General features: G+C 44.7%; 1 long non-coding RNA gene across 1 annotated transcript; it reads right to left on the reverse strand.

Annotated features, from left to right (window-relative positions):
* Window positions 1–3,553: 3,553 nt before the first annotated feature.
* Window positions 3,554–10,148, reverse strand: LOC128419476 (uncharacterized). Its single transcript, XR_008331858.1, has 2 exons — window positions 4,402–10,148; window positions 3,554–3,973 (listed from the first exon to the last, which is right to left on the reverse strand). It is a non-coding gene; the product is annotated as an uncharacterized LOC128419476 (long non-coding RNA).
* Between the last annotated feature and the right edge of the window lie 9,509 nt (window positions 10,149–19,657).

A 19,657-nucleotide genomic window follows, 5' to 3' on the forward strand; every position in this document is an offset into this window, starting at 1 on the left:
GCCAGTGTGGTGTAGTGGTTAAGAGCGGTAGTCTCGTAATCTGGGGAACCGGGTTCGCGTCTCTGCTCCTCCACATGCAGCTGCTGGGTGACCTTGGACTAGTCACACTTCTTTGAAGTCTCTCAGCCTCACTCACCTCACAGAGTGTTTGTTGTGGGGGAGGAAGGGAAAGGAGAATGTTAGCCACTTTGAGACTCCTTAGGGTAGTGATAAAGCGGGATATCAAATCCAAACTCCTCCTCCTCCTCCTCCTCTTCTTCTTCTTCTTCATTTCACCACTGCAGCTCTACTTAATATTTGTGCAGCAAAGGCTGGCCTATTAGTACAAATGGGGTGTTGACCCATCAACCTCAATCTACCCTCAGTCAGTCTCAACCTTCCAGTGTTCTTATTTACAAGCAGTCCAGAGGTGGCACTGCCTGACAGCTCCCTCTGCTTTGTCTCAGGACTGCCCTTGTAGAACTCAGCAGGGAGAAAGATAGGGCCCAGAATTAGTTGACTCTGTCTGCCATTGGCTCTGGCTCCACCTAGTGCAGTAGCACCCCTTGGGGGTAGCGGGATTATCTAGTGGGGTGCTAAGAGGCAAGGGGGTGCCGTGTGTATGTAAATGACCACCAGACTTTGAAATGCTGGCATCACTGGATCAAGTTCATCTGTATTGTTGACTTAATTAAACCAAATAGTTTTCCTTGGATCTTGAATAAATTGTTACTGTTTCGAATGGTATCGTGTTATTTTCTTCCTAAGTGATGTTGTGAAAACTGCTATTCTGAATTATGTTTTTATAGGGTAAGGGGCACTGGGGATGAGTTTATAGAACCAAGAGGGCAGTAGCTGGAAAAAGTTTGAGAACCACTGAACTAGTGTTTGGGCTCCTTGCCTTCCAACCTACCAGTCCCCAAAGGCTCCAGTCAGTACAATCTCCTTGTGAAGCTCCCATCTGATATAACAAAAATTGAATTTCCAAGCGAATTATACCTACTTTTTGGTTTAAAATTCCCCCCTTTCTTCAAGAAATTTCAAAGCAGAGATAAGACTGGAGCATCTTCTCTTTTCCCCCTCTAAACAATGCTTCAAAATCTCCACATTCTTTTGTCACTGCTGATAGTTGCTAAGATCTAAAAATACGATGGGATATTTGCCACTTACATGATAAAAGTGAAGGTAAATAATGAAGACGTCGAGACACCAGCTGAATGGCTTCTACCCTCAAAGATGTACATCAAACTCGATTTCAAAAGTGCACCAGCACAGTTGGATATTGTTTGTGGTAGAATCGCCATGCAGACTTCAGTCCACTGCAGTGTCCTTTCAATGCCATCTCAGCCATTTTGCTTCACCCCATTGAGAAGGATGGATTTAATTAGGTGGTGTACATTGTCCTCAACTTTTCTAAGCTAATGCCCATACAATGGATGACTTCAAGGATCCACCTGGGCTTTTTAAGACTAGAAGATGTGTGGGGTGCGTGGGTGCAGGCTCAACAGATCCCCTCCCAATGGATTCCATCATATTTTGAGAACCTCCAGTTCCAATGACATGGTGGAAGAAAATACTCATGGACAACAGGGTTCTCCTGCAAAGGCAGATGTTACTGTTTGGGGGTGAATATAGGAGGAACCTAGGTGATGGAGATGCCATAAAGACCTTGGGGAAATGAAAAAATTGACCCTCTGGCCATGAACCCTATTATTTGAAGGGTTATAGGTAGGGGTGGGCTTCTTCCTGCAAATAGACTTTTAGGAGTACAGTGCAGATCTTTCCATTGACATGCATAGATTAAATGGGGGGGAGAGACCTTTGATCCCCAAGAAATGTCACCATGCCAGTAAGGACCCTGCTACCTCAAGCTCTGTTGGCAGGGAGAGGGCTTCTTCTCTCCCCACCATAGGCATAGCCAAGGTGGGGGCAGCTGCCTTCCTAAATCAAGTAAATAAATAAAACTACTTAACTAACTGACCAATCACATCACAGATAGCTTGGTTCTGCCCATGCCCCCCGATTTTTGGGGACACACCACCTCTATACTCTATACTCCTCCCCTCTTGAACTCTAAGAGTTTCCTTAGTCAGTTTGGTTTCATTTATTGGGGGGGAGGAATGAACCAGAGCTATGCATCTGATCTGAACAAATTCAGAATCCCAAACTGAATCAGGCTGATTTAGGCTACTCTGGAAAGAGTTTTGACTTTGAAGAGTTGTCCACTCTGTGACATAACCAGACCTCCTTGTGGGCTTTCTGGAGGCATCTAGTTAGCAACTGGTGATAATAGGATGTTGGACTAGATGGGCCTTTGGTCTGATCCAGCAGGGCTCTTCTTGCGTATATTCTTAATATCCCACCTCCTAACATCACCAAATCCCATCTTTCGGGACACTTGGGACTTGCACAACTGGAAACTCATGCTGGGGACTTGGTCCATGCTGCAACACTGCTCCATCTTGAACAAAGTGGAGGCATGTTTTTACATATTTTCCAGCACTAACATAAGGAATGAGAGCCAAAACAATATCTTCTCCTGTACTGTCTGTTCTGTTGAGCACTAGCTGGTGGTGCCATTAAATCCTGCTAGTTCTGCAACTATGATCTTCTTTCAAAATAAATCAAGGTAAAATGAATTATACAGAAGGGAAGAGTTGTAGAAATGCTTGCCTTTCCTTAAACACTTACAGGTCTTCTACACATAATGAATTGCAACCAGCGGTTTTATTATTTATTTATCCCTGTACAGAGCCTTACCCTTGTAACATGTGGTGGAGATTTTGAGGGCTTTGAATACAACCATGATTAGTCGTTTCGAGGAACAATCCTATGCTTGATAGGAAGGCAGCAGAAGCACCGCAAGACATTGCATTGTCCATGCGTAGAGAAATCCATCACTAGAGCCCTTCCTGGTTCTGCTGCTGTTGTTCACTGTTCCACCAATGGTGCAGCCAGAAATAGGAATGTATTGAGTGGGTGCCAGGAAGCTCATGGATCTATGAGTACCCAAGCCCCCTTGCTCTCCCAAAACAAAGGTGGCATGGGAAATTCCCTTTCATGATGTCCAGTCATCTTCCACCTGGCTGCATTTTTAGGATCTAGCTCATTTTTATTGTTTTAAATTGTGTTTTAATTCTGTAACCTACCCTGGGACCTTAGGGTGAAGGGTAGGATATATATATATTCAAACTGGCAGGGACTATAAAGTGGTGTTAGCGCCCCAGTTTTGGAACTAGATGGAATTGCCCAGTGATGCAGTATATTTTCAGGTGCCTCATTTTGGCCAGGAGGGTGAATAGACAGTTGCAGAATTTAGAGCATTGCTGAGTGCCTAGAATATATATTTTTTTAGAATAGGTGATCTGCTCCTGCTCCCAACTTGCAAAAAACCTATACCTTGATCAGCTCATTTTTAAAGTTCATTCTCATAGCACCAGACAGTTCTTTTTTATTTCTTTTTTAAGGGAGCTGAAGATTGTTAACTTCTGCAGCAGCTCTCTCTACCCCAGCCAAAATTATTACAACTTTTAATACATTGCATTTGGAAGGCAGATTTCCCCTGGTTAAACGCTTTGGAATTCATGTCCTTTTTAATTGCCTGGAATTCATGACGTTAGTGTGGAAAAGCAATAAACATATACAATCATAAAAACACATTTAGACACCCCAAGCAAAATCAATGGCATATTATTTTTCTTTATTATTCCTAGTGGAGCACAGATTGGTCTTCTTGCTTGAGTATTTATTTATACCAAAGAACTGCAGGAACACAAATGCTACACTTGGGATGATGCTAATGCTGGGATAGAGTGTGTAAGGGGGGGGGGACACACATTCACCTCATCCTCCATTTTGCAATAAAACATAATAGTGTTTAGCTATAAACCTCATAGCACAAAGGACAAAGTTGAAGGTCAAGTGGAGTCAGCAGAATGGATGGGATTCAGGTGCTCAAGAAAAGACACAGGCTTGCACTGAAATGGTCAAAGGCCTGGAAACAATGCCTTATAAGGAACGGCTAAGGGAGCTGGGCATGTTTAGCCTGGAGAAGAGGAGGTTAAGGGGTGATACGATAGCCATGTTCAAATATATAAAAGGATGTCACATAGAGGAGGGAGAAAGGTTGTTTTCTGCTGCTCCAGAGAAGCGGACACGGAGCAATGGATCCAAACTACAAGAAAGAAGATTCCACCTAAACATTAGGAAGAACTTCCTGACAGTAAGAGCTGTTCGACAGTGGAATTTGCTGCCAAGGAGTGTGGTGGAGTCTCCTTCTTTGGAGGTCTTTAAGCAAAGGCTTGACAACCATATGTCAGGAGTGCTCTGGTGGTGTTTCCTGCTTGGCAGGGGGTTGGACTTGATGGCCCTTGTGGTCTCTTCCAACTCTATGATTCTATGATTCTATGAAATCATCCTTACAATAGCTAAACGTGAAGATGAAGAATTAAAATTAACAGGAAACTCTCCTCCCTATTATTTTGTTTTCTGCAAGGTCTCTTGGAAATCTACATCCAAAGAGCCCCTGCACTGTTCCAAGACGTTGGCATGCTTCTGAAAAATTCATGATGGGGAGGGTTGTTAAAAAAATAAAATCTCACTCAATTCTTATTTTTGTCTGCCTCCTTTCTTTTGCACCTGATTAACAAAGAAGGACCCCTGCGCAGATGCAAGAGCCACAGCAAGGGCAGCTTCTCGCAGAGCCCAGCTCACAGCTTCGCACCAAAACAGCAAATGACATGGGAAAATGCCCACTTTTATCTCATGACGGCAACGCAGAGAGGCTGTGCGCAGGGCCGAGCCTGCCAAACAGCGAGGAGCAGGTCCTCGACAAAAGGAGACGTCAATCCAAATAAGTTGAGAGAGGCGCGGTGGGTCAGGCCTGCGATGTGCCCGCAGGCTGTTTTGTTGGGTCTGCAGCAGGGCTGAGTGAAAAGCAGCCTCCCTGATGGGCATTGTCTGGAAGGGGGATTATCAGCTTGCTCCTGAGCGCGAGACCATCAGATGGCCAAAGCACAGCCAGGGACTGGGATACGATTACCCCTCATGCTACATACACACTCTGGAAAGGGGCTCTAGGGGATTACAGGGAGTGGTGCAGTCAGTATAATTGAACATACTTGAAGAGTAATTCACACATGCAAGATCAGATCCTTTCTTTCTAAATTAATTACTGTACGTCAAATGAAGAGCCGCTGATGGGATGTCTGTTGAAATTTGACAGCCCATTCAGGATCCCTAACAGACGTTGGAAACGTTTATAAAACAGGGTTATATACAGCTCCTTGGCAGGACTCTTAATTCATGCCTGCAGCAGGCTTTCTCCTAAAGAGAGGAATGGTGGTGGCTGGAGGCTGGGTTGCATTTAAGGGGACACGGCGGGATGCTCTTTTCAGAGAAGCCCGCCAGGCTTCATGTTACTTTCATCAGTTGGCCAAAACATGTTTCTTAAGGGAGGTCTCTGGGCGAGAGGGATGGGAAATGATGTTTGCCTGCCATTTGCCTTGGGTAGAATGTAGCCGTTTCCCTTTTTATAAGGCTGAGTTGTTATTAAATGGGTTGTTGGCTTATCCAGTTTACTATTGCATGTATTTTATTGTTAGCAACTCTGAATCTCTTGAAAGGAAAATAGGAGGATGCTGATGACGACAACAAATACAGATTCACTGTGCCTGAATATACCACCATCACCTCCTAGGGAAGACTCTGCTTCTTGCTGGCGCCCACTCACCAATACACCCAGAAGGAATGAACAGCGGGGTGATGGGCTGCTTGGCTCCAGACCAGAGGGCTACTGCTCAGGATGGAGGGATAGTCTGGCCCTTATAGCCCAGGAAGGTTGTAATGCTTGGGTTGGGAACCCACGGTTCTCTAGATGTTGCAGGATACCAATTCCCATCAGCCCGATAGTCATGATGATGGGAGTTGCAATTCAATAATTTCTAGAGTGACCTTTGCCAACCTGGTGCCCATCAGAAACTTTGATCTCCAAGTTGTAGTCTGAAACATCTGGAAGGCACCAGGTTGGTGAAGGCAGGTCTAGAGGAACAGGGGTTCTCAATCCCTGCTATAAATGGTTCAGGTGAAGTTAATAATCTAATGAGACAGGTTGTTTGCTGGCTAGGATCTGTCCATGGTGCTGAAGGACCTATCATGGACTGCCTGTGTTATCTGGTTCAAGGGCAGCTGCTCTTCGACTGGACATGCAGTCCCTGCTCATTTTCCGTCTGCTTCTTTCTTGCCAAAACCTCTTTTCTCCCAAGCCATCCATGGTTCATGGGTCAACCTCACCAGGACTGGACACCCTATATATCTGGAGAAGATACAGGAGAGGACAGTGAAAACTTATGAGGAGGGTACAGCAGCTTCACCCATATCCTATGTCCCCTGATCAAGAACATATTTGCTTGAAATGCATCGTGACTTATTAAAAACACATATTCAGTTGCTCTTCCACCCACTGCTCAAACTTTTGATAACCATTGTAGTGTAGTTTGAAGTTCATTGGAAGAATCCATTGTTGGAATATTCAGGACAGAAAAAAGAAAGTACTTCAATACATAGTTAAACTATGGAACTCCCTCCGACAGGAAGCAGCAGTGGCCACTAACCTGGGTGGCTTTAAGAGGTTGCACAAATGCATGGCGGTAAAGGCTATGAATTGCTACTAGCAGTCCATGATAAGAGGCAGTAATGATTCTGAACATTAGATTCTGGAAACCACAGGAGAGAGTGCTGTTGTGCTAAGGTCCTGCTTGAGGACTTGGCACCTGGGTGGCCACTGTGAGAATAGGATGCTGGACTGGATGGGCCATTGGCTTGATCCAACAAGGCTCTTCTTAGTGTAAGTGCTGGACTTGTACTGAGTAGACGAGGTGCAAATCCCTGTTCAAATGCAAAGCTTACTCCACCTACCCTACCTCACTGGGTTGTTGTGAAGACAATATGAGCCCTTGTGCACTGCCCAAACTCTTTAGAAGAATGATGGGATTAATATAACTTTGTTCTTACCAGCATTTAGCCCTTATATACAGGCAGCAGTGATATTTGCTGTCCATTAAGCAACCACAACCAGTCCTGCCCTTTCTGGAATTAAGAGAAGCTTTCCAGCCCTAGGGTACAATGGCCTTCCAATGGGGAGACCCAGTATGTCTTTTTCTTTTTATGGAATCATTGGTTAGTCCTGCAGGCAGGGGGAACAGGAGTTAACAAGGTACATTGTGCAAGCTCATCTGCAGAACAAAGAAGTTGTTCAAATAACCAAGGCTTGATCCCAGGTGCACAATGAAAGTAAACTCAACCAATTTACTCAGGGGCAATTTTTTATTTACCACCATATATGTTTTGGCCCAGCAAATCCCACTCATGGCATCCTTAGTGCTTTTAGCAATCGTTCACTGCTGAAATGCCTCACCTCCTGATCCACAGTCTGTTAATATAATGACAATATCAGGGATGGGTGGGTAGTTTCTTGTGCCACCTGAATGCAATTTTCCTTAAGGATAAAGCTTCTTACAAACCTTTTCCTACACCTCATCTAAAATTTGGTAGATTTGTCAATGGGTTGGACAAAACTGTTTCAGGGGCTGATTCCAGCCTGCAGGAGACCAGTTGGCCAAAAGTGCCTTAGAGAAAGAGGAGAGATCCTGAGGGATCTAATGGAGCAACAGGCACAACTACCAAGGCTCTTTCAACCATGAAATCCACCACTGATGTTGCAGGCACTGGGTGATGAAACATGTGTGTGAATCAGCCCTACGTCCTTTGCTTCCAGTACAGCAGGGATGGGGAACCTGTGGCCCTCCAGATGTTGTCCGACCTCAACTATCATAATCCCTAACCATTGGCCATGCTGGCTAGGGATGGTGGGAGTCGGAGTTCCCATGACAAATGGGGAGCCAGTTTCCCCATCCCCTGCAAGAGAGAGAGAGATAGGAGCAGTTTCTTTAACCAAGGCCTATTACTTTGCAAAGGTGGGCAAACTAACACCAGCTCTTCAAAGATTCGAAAGAGCAATCCACGACCCGTGTAGCATGCTGAGATCAATTTATGCATCTTTTTAATCTCTGAAAGGCCAGCACAAGACCCTGAAGCACATTTCTTTTTTTAGCATCTCTTTATTTTCCTGAGCTTGTGGAAGCAAGTACAAATAATTTCTCCAGCCCTTTCTGATGCAGAGCATCCTTTTGATTTTGGATTCCCCATAGTGAGCATGGCTAACAATGAACAAGAATCGAAACAAACTACCTTGTAAGATCAAATTCTCTCTCTCTCTCTTCTGAATAATGGGTGAAGGAAAGAGTGAAGGCCATCCATTCCAGAAGGTGCCAAACGCTGCAATCCTATGTTTGCTCGGAAGTAAGTCCTATTAAATTGAATGGGACTCACTCCCAGGTTAAGTGTGGTTAGGATTGCAGATGGAATCCACTGTCTTCCAGCTTCCCAGATCTGCACCATGGAAGTACAGAAAGGGCGACAGTCACAAATCAAGCATGAACTCTTGAGACCAGGGGTGGGAAACATTTCCCAGCTCGAAAGTTGTGTTCCCTTCTAAATAGTCTTCTGGGGCAACATGCCAGCGGTTGGTGGGGCCAGAGGCAAAAGTGGTCTGAGCAATTAATGTACATTTTGCCCTTGTTCAGTAGACTAGTTACTACGCACACTCACACACCTCTCTCTACTTGTAGGGGGCTACAAAATGTCACTGGTAAACCTTATTTTGGGGTCTCCAAGTAAATTTTTGTCAAGCACTCATCTGACAATGGGGGGAAACAGTCACTTTACAGTTGCAGACTACAACTCCCATCAGCCCCAGCCTGCATGACCAATTAGTAGCGATGATGGGAGTTGTAGCTCAAAAAATCTGTAGGGCACCAGATTAGCTACACCTGGTCTCTTTGTTATCTGGCACAGGATTTTCAGGATTGCAGATGAGTTCCCCAGACTTTTCCAAAAGTACCCAGGATATCAAGGTGTACTACTTACCATGTGATGTTTTAAAAAAAATCTCAGGAGGGGCTGGAAACCAACCCTAATGACCCTGCAAACTTCTCTGCATGCGGACCATTTGGAACCACTTAGCTGGCTTTTGTTCTATATCTGCGCAGTATAACTTGAAAGGTTTATGAATCTCCTTTAGTCAATTCACCAGTGACCTTGAAAGCATCCCCCACATGGCCTGGTGATTGTGTGGTGTATGCATTGCAATATGGAACCCTTTAAAAGAAAAAGAAAAAGCCCTTGATATATTGGAAAAGCCATTTACCAGCATAAAACTCACATGGAGAAATACAAACATTTCATAAGAACGAGTGTGGAAGAGCATTTTCAGTGTATTGATCCCACTTTCTGGGCAGCTGGAAAGCTACTAGAGAGGCGAACGCAAAGCAGCCATTATGACGAGATACTTTGGGGGTTTATTGATTAGGCACAGTAACACTAAACAAGCCAAATCAATAGACAGACTGATTATTCTTTGGAGCTGTTACTGCTCATTGCATAAAACAATACCATTACATCAAGAGATGTCAAGTCACTGCAACAGATTAGCAGCATTTGACCTGCTACTGGTTTTCAGGTCTTCTTGCATTTCTTCCACGGTGGAGTTTAGGACACTCCATGTTGGTCTTACCTGCTACAGACACAAAAGTCATAAATTCAGTTCCCAGCAACTGGTAGTCAAAGGCCCCTTGCCTCCAACAGCAGAGATTGAACACAACCATCATGGCCAGAAGCAATGGAATAGCCTTATTCTCCATGAAAAAGGGTCAAAGAAGTATGGCTTCCTTCAGACTATTTGATTCGCTATTTTATTTCTAAAGTTTCTGTCCTGCCTTTCACCACAAATGCCTTCAAGACAGCTAACAACATTTGTGTGAAACAAAAAATACAGTATCAAACAGCAGCAAAAGCACGAAATTATTGGAACCAAGTCAGCAGTTAAATAAGACAAAAAATATGGTGCCAGGAGAATGTGGATAATGTGGTGCCAGGGCATTTTGGATAATGCATGGAAGAAGCTGTGGAGGCAAGAAGAGCAAGATTTAGTAGAACAGGGAGAGTATCAGCCACTGTGAGAAGAGGATGCTGGACTAGATAGGCCATTGGCCTGATCCAGCAGGCTCTTTTCATGTTCTTAAGTGTGAGTGTCCACCTAGTGCACTGGACAATCAGGCTGATTCAAAAATATCTACAAATGACCCCAGTGTGCCTTTCAAGAAGAGAATGGAGGAAGCCTTTTAGAAGAAGAAAAGTTCTCCCAAAGATCAGGAAAGTCTCTCCATTTCTGCTTCCAAGCAGACATAGCCAGTGGAAGGGCAGTATGCATTTCATACTCCAGTCTCTGTTCTCAGTGGAGGAAAGTTTTAAGCAGGTTAAGTGATGGCTATTCGTATCTTGCAAATCACGAGCTTCTCTCTCTTTTCAGTAGGCTGCAGATTCTGCTGCAGGGTTTTGCAATAAAACTTACACAAGGAGGTATCGAAACTCCCCAAGAAGCTTTCAATAATGTGCACGTCCCATGCTTCCCAGCTTTACATCAGCTCAGCAGAAACTAAAATTGCAGGTGCAATCAGCAAGTTTGTGTCCTCAAAGTGAGTATAACTGGCCAACAAATAAGACAAGTGGATTCAGGGCAGAAAACTTGATTCACCTCCCATCAAGACTGCTGCAGTGCTAATTGGTACTTCAGGGTGGAGGGGAAGGATCTGGGCTCTCCATCAGAAAAGTTCACGTGGGGTGATCAAGTGTCCTATGTTATAGTCCTCTATTGAAGGACAGTCAGAGGACGGTCCTATATTTGAAGAGCTCCTTTTCATCAAACCCAGTTTAAAATCAAAGAACGAAGACCTGCAGTGGCCCCAAAGATAGAATCAAAGAATCATATAATTGTAGATTTGGAAGAGACCCCCGAGGGTCATCTAGTCCAATGCCCTGCAATGCAGGAATCTCAACACATGGTCCTCCATCCGTTTTGAAACCATAACAGACCCTGTTTAGCTCTGCACAGGCTGCTGTCGCTGTTCCCCTTTGTTGTCCGCCAACAGAACACCAAGCAGGCATAGAAGCATAAGAGGCTGTTGTACTGAATCAGACCATTGGTCCATCTAGCTCTATATTGTCTGCACCAGGGATGGGGAACCAGTGTCCCTCCAGATGTTGCTGAGCTACAACACCCATTGGCCCCAGATAGCATGGTCAGTGGTCAGGGATGATGGGTTCTATAGTTCAGCAACATCTGGAGGGCCACAGGTCTACACCAATTGGTAGTGGGTGACTGGCATGTAAGTTAGGAGTCTGCTTCTTTCTTGCCAATAATCCCTGATTATTGGCCATTCTGGCTGGGTGCTGATGGGAGTCCAACCAACGTTGGAGGGGCACAGGTTAGCCACCCATGCTATAATAACATAAGAAGACTTTGCTTCTAGGGACCATCAATGTTAATCAAGTAGCTCAAACACTTGTTTGGGAAATCAAGTGGCCTCTCTTGTCTAAAGCGTGCAAATAATGGAGTTTCTTGTGAAGTGGTCTGTGCATGCTTTGCTGTGTAACTATTATTTATTCACTTCTCCATAGTGCTTTGGAGATGTAATCATAACCTATAAGATGAAGACGAACTGGATACAATTCCTCAAATGGCATTTATTCTTTCAGCAATAAACACATCTAATCAATGCAAGATCTCATTCCCTTACCTTGATGGTACATTAAACAAGAAATGCTTTAGTTCATGTGTGGTTAGAATTTAGGCCACAAAGGTCCAGATGGGAGGAAAACACTTCTCCTGATATAATTAAGAGCTGATAGCCAATCCATACTGAGGCTATGCACTCAAAAATCAGTACCTAAAAGGCTGTCACATGGAAGATGGATCAAGCTAGTTTTTTGCTGCTCTGGAGGGTAGGACCCAAACCATTGGATTCCAGTTAAAAGAAAGGTGATTCTGACTAAACACCAGAAAGAACTTTCTGACAGTGAGAGCTGCTGGACAGAGGAATGGACTCCCTCAAGAGGTGGTGGACTCTCTTTCCTTGAAGGTTTTTAAGCAGAGGCTGGATGGCCATCTGTCATGGATGCTTTAGCTGAGATTCCTGCATTGCAGGGGGTTGGACTAGATGGCTCTCAGGGTCCCTTTGAACTCTACAATTCTGATTCTATGACCATGAACTGCGAACCTCAGTGTGCAAAGAAGCTCTAGACTGTAACAGTCTGCAAAGCACAGAGTGTATTATACGTAAATCAAATGGTGGGGGCATTCAGCCACAAAAAAACCTTTGAAGTAAGACATAAGTAGGGCTGCAGTTTAGTCTCTAAGTGGTTAGGCCCACCTCCAGTAGGAAAAGACTCCTGTAGTTTAAGGGGCCTTGCCTGCTTTAGCAACGCTGATTCTGATGGGATTGAAGAACTCTGACTGTAGTTTCTGCGTATGAATTCTTAAACTATGAAGGTGGCAATGTGAAACAGTGGCAAAGTGGGCTCTCTAAATGATGTTGGGGGAGGCAGGTTCTGGGTGTGTGGAGTCATCCAGGGTCAATGCTCAGAGCAACTGACCTCCTCAGAGTCCAGAGCAACAAACATGGGAGCACTGGTCCCAACATGCAAGTTTGCAGCTTCCTGAGTAAAAAAACCTAGGGTCAGTTCTGGAAGATGGTGAGGTTGGGCATTCATTGAGGTTGTCAAAGTGGCCAAGCAACCACCATTCTCACTTTGCAAATGATAGTCAAGGAAGCTACAGGTTATGTGGGAAAGGCATCTCAGTTTACATGCCTCATCTCTTTCAGTTTAATGGGGCCAATTGAAAGTGCATTTTCTGACCCTCCCCTCAAATTCTGGAGTCAACCCTATGCGCACCCCCCCCAAAAAACCCCATATATACTGGAAGGGAGTATACGTGCACAGGATGTGGAGGGCAAGCGTAAGGGACTTCTCTAATTTACATGCTCAGTGATCTGGTAATTAAATGCTGCAGACTTGATGAGCATTTCCTTACAGACCTCAAGGCTAATTTAGACACAACCATCAAAATATCTCCTTTTCGTTTGCTTGCACATGTATTGTACCAGTAGGGCTCAATGTCACCACAAATGGCTCTGTCCAACAATGCTTGGCTGACTCCTGCATTCACTAAAAGCTGAGCATAATTACAGCTACAGGCATACACAACCAAACACACAGTTCCTAATGATTTGCTGAACAATGAGCAAAATGCTTCTTCCCTTGCATGAATGAGAAAGTCTGGGCTGCACAGCTCTGAACTTCATGGAGGTGGAGAGAGGAGAGGAGAGGAGGATATTGTGTGTGCATCTGTCTGAAAACAAAAGCTCTTTCATTTAATTATGGAAATGTGTGTATAATTAAATACGGTGTCATTTTTCAGGGACTTATCCATCACTCAAAATCCCTAGGTGGCCGGAGGGGGGGGGGGAACAATGGGAAACTCAAATAGGTGAGGTCCAGAGGATGCCACAGAGTGGTGTATTATTGATAAGGCCAAGAAAATCCATTAGGCATGCAGAACTCCCCTGTTGCTTGGAACCCGATTCCTGCCTCTTGGCTTTTGATAGAGCAATTTGCAGTTTCACAGAAAGAACATTGAAGAGAATGTGGGGCACAGAATGTAATGCTGTAATGCAATGATCTAGCTCCAAACAGGGATAGCCAATACGATGTCTGGGCATAGTCAAGTTCCAGCTCCCATCAGCCCTGACCAGCATGGCCAATAACATATGCAAGGCATCACATTGGCTACCCCATCCTTGATCATGAAACTCTGCATTTCAAAGCTTTTTGCAGTGCATGCCTAGGTGCGTTTACTCAGAGGTAAGCCCCACTAAGTTCAACAGGACTTACCCTCATGTAAGTGAGTCTTGGATTGCAGCCCTTTAAAATTTTTATCCCGATAGACATGACAGCGATATGCAGTTGAGTGGAGATCTCTGGATAAATTCAGCAGACGCTTTGGCCGGTTGAAGTGAAATGACAGCCATTTTGAGATGATGTTCTCATAATGCCATGTGACATTAAATACCATGCTTTATTTCCTCTATGTGTGGTCATTTTAAATGAATGTTGATAAAATGTTTGGGGGCCTTTTATGATAAGAATCTGCATTACATTAGCACTGTGCCAAGGAGAACCCACAAAACTGTGTTGTCCTGTTGACATTAGAGAGCTGAACTGTGATGCCAGACCTCTGGTATCAGGATAAAAGATGGTGGTGGTGATTTTAAGAATTGCTCAAATGCCAGTAAGAGAAAATAGAACCAAATCAAACCTGGGAGCACAGCTTCTCCAAAGAAGTGTTCATTGTAGGGATATGAGAATCTCCACCATTTTATGATTCCCAAGTTGTTTCAGGAAGACTTTGGACTATCTATCTAGTTCCAGGGCAGGGTACCTTTGGCCACCCCATTGCTTTATGATTCCCGTTCCCATCAGCCTCATGCCACAATGACCAGTGGTCAAAATAATGGGATTTGTAGTTAGGGATGGAAGCACCTGTCCATTTGGGCTCTCTCTGTTTCTCATTCCCACCCCCACCAGACATTTTGCAAAAGTCCCTCATGAAAACTCCTTAGCATTTTAGCGTTTATCCCAATAAACATATTTTTATATTCGTGCACTACTGTGCACATTTCTGCAAGCACATCCCCCACATATAATGCATTTTTGTGTTATTTCTAAAAATATAGTATTCATTTCTATGCACACTCTTACCCTAATAGAAGTACCTTTTGCAAACCTTGTCTGGTTGACACACTGCAAAGCAGAAGTCGGATAAGTGCAAATTTCACAAGAAAGCTGTGCTTCAATTTCCATATTGTTTCAGAAAGTGTGAATTTGACATATTCGGCTCCCAAAGAGACCCAAGTTGAATTCCTCTCCCATTCCTAGTTGTAGGAAACAACATCTGGAATGACACAGGCCCCTGATCCGGTTTGGGAGATATGCTAGCAGATCTCAAACCCTCACAAAACAGTGTTCTCCAAGTGTGGGTCCTTTTGTGGCCAAAATGGCATCAGCCACACAAAAGACAGGTATATAATCAGGCTTGGAGGAACCCCAAGGGTTTGGAGAAGTACAAAAAATATAGGAAAAAATAAGGGCAACCTCCCCCCTTGCAGTAAGCATCCTAATAAGGACTGGAAATGCTCAGCCCACACAGAATACTGATTGACTGTTGAAAGAGGGAGGGCAAACACCAGGGAGCTGGGATGGCGGCAGCAGGGAGAACGGAATGGAGTCTGCCTGCCTCCCTGAACAGATACATGTCATGCTGATTGTTGCATTGCAGGTTCCACTCGTATGTACGCATGTATATATCATGCTTAAAAGGCCTGTGGTTATTTAAAGGTGATTTACTCCTTTTCTTAAAAAAGAAACAGAGCAGAGCATCTCACAAATTCCTCACCAGTGAGCTCATTAGTATAAATGATGGACCCTCACCTCGGATTTCAAGTCAGCAGTTCTCCTGGCCCCCTTTCCCCAAAGTTATCGCCAGCTATTTTTCACAATAGCACAGCGGTGGAGGAAGATTTGAAAGCGAGCAAATTGGTCCCGGGAGCCAGGGCATGAGATTTCAGAGGAAGGGAGGCGAGGTTCTCAGCAAAGTTTAAAGGTCCACTCTTGGATAATCAAGATTAAACTGTACACCATCTGTATGCTCCGAGAGTGGTCGTTGCACTTTTCTTTAACAGTTTGCCAGAAAAATGCCTGTCACTGGGACGGTGGGGAATGAATGTGCAGAAAGAGCAATGAGCCAAGTGGAGTCTGTGAAAACTTATCCCTTTATCAAAATTCACTTCCTGGTCTCCAAAATGCAAAAGACGAGAGAGAGTTTTGTCATGTATGATAAATATATCTCCCCAGCATTTTCAGCTTGATATGGCTAAAAGCACCCTACGTTTATGGGAAAAGAAAACTCTTGTCCCAACACTAGGCATCTGTTGTTGTTTCCCAGCCCCCGTTTGAGAATTACTTCTCTGGAACAGTGCATCTTAACTGGTTATTTTCCACGAACAAATTTAAAAGTTGGGAATGTGTGCCACCATGCCCCAAAATATTTCACAGACATTTGGATAGTGACTGCATCTAGAACAGTGACAAGGAACCTGTGGCCTTCCATATGCTTTTGGAAGACAACTCCCACCATCCCTGTACATTGACCACGCTAGCTGGGGCTGATGGGTATTGGAATCCTCCACCATCTGGTGGTCTACAGATTCCCCACCTTTGGCTACAGCCTTTGGCAATAGATATTATATAATGTTGCTGAAGGTAATTTATCCAGTGTGATGAAATCACCAACTATGGATTTGCAGCAATATCCAGGTATCTGTCTTGATATATTGTGGGCTTGATATGGGAATACCAGAAGATATCTCAACCTCCAGCAATTTGGAAATGGTTGCTGAAATATCTGGATGCTGCAGAGATCAGATAAGATAAAAGAAATGATGGAATGGAGGAGTGTTACGATCTGCTGAAGCTGTGATGAAATGGGCAAACATCTATTGGAATCCTAAATTCGGCAGAATTTCATTTCTGTGGTAGATCTTGTAATCCTATAGTCCCTGGGAGGGCATCCTAAGGATCATGGGAAGTACCAAATTTTCCTCTCTAAGGGTGAAGAGAGAGGTTCGTCTTCAGAGGAGAGATGATGTGAGGAGATGGTTGTTAAAAAAGAAGGCAGGCAGGAGAGAGCTGGTTGAGTGCAGACTGAGGTTGGTGGGGCAACAGTGCCCCACTTGCCCGAACACACCAGCCTCCACAGGATAAAATGTAGCTTCAATTACTCCAAAAGAGCTTTACCATTTCCACTGCCCTTTCAAACCTCTGATTTCAAGCACCCCTGACCATTCTGCAAGGTGGCGGGCCATCGTCGCAGTGTGTCGCTAGCTCTGCTCTCTAACTCAGGCACAATCAATTTCTGGCTTACTTGAGGATAGCGGGATGTGGGGGGGCACTCTAATTGGCATTCTCTACTCCCCCTCCTCACCCCGTGCACTTTGCCAGGCATTCTGCAAAGCCTCGTGCCCAGAGCCTCTGGGAACTGCTGCTAGGGAGATGCGACTCTGTGCTGACCCCAAATGCAAGTCAAGGCTTAAGACTTCAAGCTTAGCCCAAAGTCAAGATCGTGAACCAGAAAATATTCCATCTACGGAGTTAAAAAGGGAGAAGCATTTCTGAAAACATGTGCACATGTAAGCAAAGGGGAAATGCAGAGATGTAGAAGAGGAGCATGATTTTAAGCATCTATGTAACAAAATGCACTCAGCAACACATAGGTCTGAAAATCTCCAATTTATGCCTCTCAATCTTCCTAAGTAAATGTTATTAAATTCAGTCATACCTCATGTTACGTTTGCTTCATGTTATGTTTTTACTGGTTGCGTCCCGCAGTTACCCAGAAAGGGTTATTTCTGGGTTTCACCGCTCGTGCATGCGCAGAAGCACTAAATCGCACTTGCGCACAAGCACCAAATTGCGTCGTGTACCGGCGCAGATACAGCACTTCAGGTTGCGGGCTTTTCATGTTGCTAACAGGCCTCCGGAACAGATCCCGTTCACAACCAAAGGTACCACTGTATATGAAAGATTTTGGCCACATTCATTAGCACAGAAACCGGGGGGGGGGGGCTCCACCCACTGGCCCTTACCCTGACATCTATTCATATCGTTCAGGCTGCAAACAGAGCATACATGCACCCAGGGTTTCTGAACATATGGAGACAGTGCATGACACATACATGATGTAGGTATGTAGGCTCTGGTCACTAGTTCAGCTGAACACGTGGCAGTCAAGGTCCAGCTCTCTCCTCTGCACACTCATTCCTGTGCAGTTGAGTGTGTGAACACTGTGATTTCCATTCCGATGCTGCAACTGTGACCCATAACAGAGAATGGTTCCCCTACTCCTGCAAATATTGAGTGATAGCTGGTGCTCATTGTGACTGGTGGGTAGGAAGGCAGGGGGGTCAACAGTAGGTGGAGCCAGAGAGCCACTGACAGGCAGAGCCAAATAATTCTAGCTTTGCCCCCAATCTCTTCCCCGCTGAGTTCCATAAGGGGCAACACTGAGACTAAATGGAAGGCAGTTGGAAGTGCCCCATTTGCCCTAATGGAACAACCTCCGCTGCATAAAGTTGCTCCATCCAACTCAAACAAGATTCTGGAGAGTGCTTTGTTGTGTACAGGACCTTGCAGATGCCTGCAAAGCCTCTTCAGCCACATCTTCATCTGACTTTAGGTGCAGGGCAGGTGGGCATGGCCTGCTCAAAATGCCCCCACAGGCCAAATCAGGAGGCTAGCAGGTCTAATTAGCCCCATGGGCTAGATGGACAAGTGGCATTTCTCTGTATAAAGTTCACTTTTTCTCCTCGTGTCCAATTAAAAGTGCCTCAGGACAACTCACCATAAATTTTAGCTCACACTCCGGGGCTGACGAATTGCCATATTTAGATTCCAGTCAGACCTCTAGGTTGGATTAGCAGTGGCCTTATCAGATTTATGACTTCTACCCCAGGAATGGCTCACTTGTGTGAATCATCTATAAGACAGGCTCCAAATGCTGGTGCTCACACACAAACACAAGCGTTTGCTCTGTGGCAGGCTGGCCGCAGCATCTCTAAATGTTCCATTGGTGAATCCTACCTTTGGGGTCCTCATCTGATGACTGCAGCATCAAGTAATAACCTGCATGTGTGAATAAACTACCCCAGATCAACCAACATAGGACGTAACAGCGCAGTGGTCTTCAGTGATGTCAGTTCATATATTCAACTGTGCATCATCAAATGTTTCATTACCCTGTCTTCATAAATTAAGTGACACACACAGATCTGCAAATTCACTCTGCTGATGTCTTGGCTGAGCTGCTTACAGCCCACAGGAAGTGATGTAAGCATGGTTGTCTGTACCAAGGAAACAGAAGGTGAGGGGAGAGACTAAACTGAAATTCACCCTGACTATGATTGTCTATGGCAGTGGTTCTCATTTGGGGCATCTGTGGACCCCAGGGGGTCCACGTAACCCACCTAGGGGGTCCGTGGCACCATTCACATTACACAAACTACCATAAAGGTATCAAAACACCCAATATACTTCCAATATACTTTGCGTTGGAAGTTAAAGTGGAAAAACAATTCACATTTAGACAGGAAATGCTCACAAGGAAAGCACTCCCATGAGCATTTCAAATTATGGAGGAAGGAGAGTGCCTTGCTAGGAGAGCAGCAGGGCGACACTGTTACTTGTTTGACTCAGGAATGGGTCTGGCAAAGCAGTGCCTGCTTTGGAAACAAGGTGACCAGTGCAATACAGACAGTATCCCTTTCTTAAAAGGGTGGAAGTTACATCCTGTTTGCTTTTATTGCATTTTATTTCACAATGACAAATAGTCACCTTTCCCCAAGAACCTCATAAAAAACCATCTTGACAGATGGCCAAAGTAGATACATCGTACAATTCTATGCTTTTGACAGGCTTTTAAAAACCAAAACAAAAGGCAACACCAGGAGGCTGTGGATTTGAGAGGAGGTATGGCAAGAGAGGAAAGGCTGCTGAATGCTCTCCCCTTTCCATTGGTTTTCCTACTGGGAAAAAATCACACTTCCCATCAGAGACAAAAACAAAACAAAACACCACCTTTGGGGAATGAAACACGCAGCCATATGTCTCT

The sequence above is a fragment of the Podarcis raffonei genome, chromosome 8 (genome assembly GCF_027172205.1).
Source record: "Podarcis raffonei isolate rPodRaf1 chromosome 8, rPodRaf1.pri, whole genome shotgun sequence".
NCBI lineage: Eukaryota > Metazoa > Chordata > Lepidosauria > Squamata > Lacertidae > Podarcis > Podarcis raffonei.